This window comes from Pteropus vampyrus, unplaced genomic scaffold (genome assembly GCF_000151845.1).
Source record: "Pteropus vampyrus isolate Shadow unplaced genomic scaffold, Pvam_2.0 Scaffold65, whole genome shotgun sequence".
In the NCBI taxonomy this organism is placed as follows: domain Eukaryota; kingdom Metazoa; phylum Chordata; class Mammalia; order Chiroptera; family Pteropodidae; genus Pteropus; species Pteropus vampyrus.
Window position 1 is genome coordinate 305,056 of NW_011888846.1, and position 2,273 is coordinate 307,328.

Consider the following 2,273-nt stretch of genomic DNA (forward strand, 5'->3'; position numbering starts at 1 on the left):
AGGCATAATAGAGTAGCCTCTTCGCCACAAGAGTTAATGCTCTGAGTGTCGGGTAGGTCGTCAGTTAAGTGGAGGCCCTCAACGTTGACTTAAGCTATTTGTACGATATTCCTTATTTTAAAAATATGTCATGGGTGTGATAAAGTGTGCCAAAGAAATGCAACTGAACAAATGAAGTAAGAGAGACTGATGAATAACTTAACCATGAAATCTTCAATTATTTTGTACTAGGGAGGTCCCAACCCATCCCAAATCATTCTACCTTAAACGATTTCATTTTTTTTCCTAATCCATTAGTTACCCCCTGATCCAAGTTCTTCAGAAAGAGACTAACTTTTCAAGGCTACGAGATAAAATTAATTACACTTATAAGTCAAATTGGAACCTGCTTCGAATTGGCCTTGCCTGGATTTTTCTGATTCCCCATCATTATATTCATCCTGGGCTCCCTAAGGGTGGTTTCGATGATCTAAACAGGCAAAAGTCAGTTAAAAATATTCAGTAATTCAAGTTTTCCAGCATTTGTGAGGTAAAGACAGGGCTTGCATTTTTCTTTCCTCTTACACACTCTCTGAGATCAAAGAGAAGGGTATAGAGAAATTCTGTTTAAGTCGAGCAGCTCCTTCTTTAAAATGTAGCTCACTTCCCTTCCCTCAGTGTTTTGTATGTTCCCGCCAGCGACAAATCCCAGAAGAAAGACGGGCGAGTGGCTCCCTGGAACAGAGCCTGTTCACATGGCTCCCTTGAGCCCACAGCCCCTCGGCCAGCCACATCTGGCAGGAGTCCCAGGTCATCCAAGGCTCCTGGACCTCGCACCAGCAGCGATTCCTTCACTGCGTGAGCCTTCCAACCCTGCACCCCAAAAGCTGACTTGTGAAACGTGTCCACCAGTAAAACATGTTATGGCTTAGACTTTTAATATATATGAAATGTATCTGAGTTAAGAAGTATTCCAGTGGAAACGGGACTGAGGATTTCTAGAGGTAGGGAATGAACACGCTACCGTGAAAATTCTGGTGTGACATGAAAACTCACTTGTTCCACTCGGAGTACCTGGCCCGCTTCGCTAATATATACAACATAAACTATCCATTTTTAGTTATTTTTTAAAATTCATAAGGATATACCGGACCATGTAATCGAAGAGCCCAGAGGCGGTTCCAGGCTTCAGGTACGGTTGGATCAGGGTCTGCCTCTCAGTCCGTCCTAATTTGTGCTGGATTTGCAGCCAGGCTGGCTTCCCTCGTGGTTGCAAGGAGACCCTCGGCAGTAGGGCTACTTGCTGAAAAATGATCTTATGATTTCACCGTAGGTTTAATAAACTGTGTTACTTTTCTTCAGAATCTAGCGGGTGCTGCATTATTACACAAAGTGGAGTCTGCGACAAAGCGTTCTTCAAAGCATCAGCAAACTGAAGCACCTGACTTCTGGCACTGAACAGTGAGGAAGGGCTAAGTCACAATGGGTGCCGTGGATATCCTCACTGTCCAAGTCCATGTGGTCCCTTCAGGTTGACGGCTCTGCTGGTCACCTGTCGGGGGAGCACCCAAGCCTTTGCTTATTTGGGAGCCTTCTTGCATTATCTTATGGCCATTTTTTTTTTTCAGAGTCTTTCCATTATTGGTTATTTTTAAGGGATTTGACATGTGAAGCAGTGGATATAGTAAAATATTAAGACCTATTCTATAAACAAAGAGGAACCCCAAATGATAATGTGAAAAAAATTTTTCTAATGTATCACCCTATTTATTACTATATTTTTAATATCCATGGTTGTTCTATTTCTAGTCCAGTGTTAGATAAATGAACTAATTTGTATTACTGCCTGAAATAGCTCTAACGTCATCTCCTCTGTGGTATGTTTAGCCCGTGTACTTTAGTGTGTAAGTGCACATCTGTGTGTGAACTGTATGTGTGAACTGTGTATGCAGGTGTGATCAGCGAAATGAGAATTAGGTTCTGCTGCTGAGTTGAGCGGCACTTAACACCAACTATGCACAACTATATGCCAATCACGGTTCTGAGCTTTGTACACACACTAACTCTTTTAACTCTCATACCCACCCAATGATATAATTCTTACGCTTACTCCCATTTACGGATGGAGAAACGGAAGTTTAGAAAGGCCAATACATTTCTCAAGGTGGCATAGCTAGTCAGGTGTCGAGCTGGACTGTCCGAAGCCTGAGGGCTAGACCACTAGTCTGTCCTGGCTCCCGGTGTCCTTTCCCCTCAAATGTCGGGCTTGATGTTCCCCAGTAATGCGACAAAGG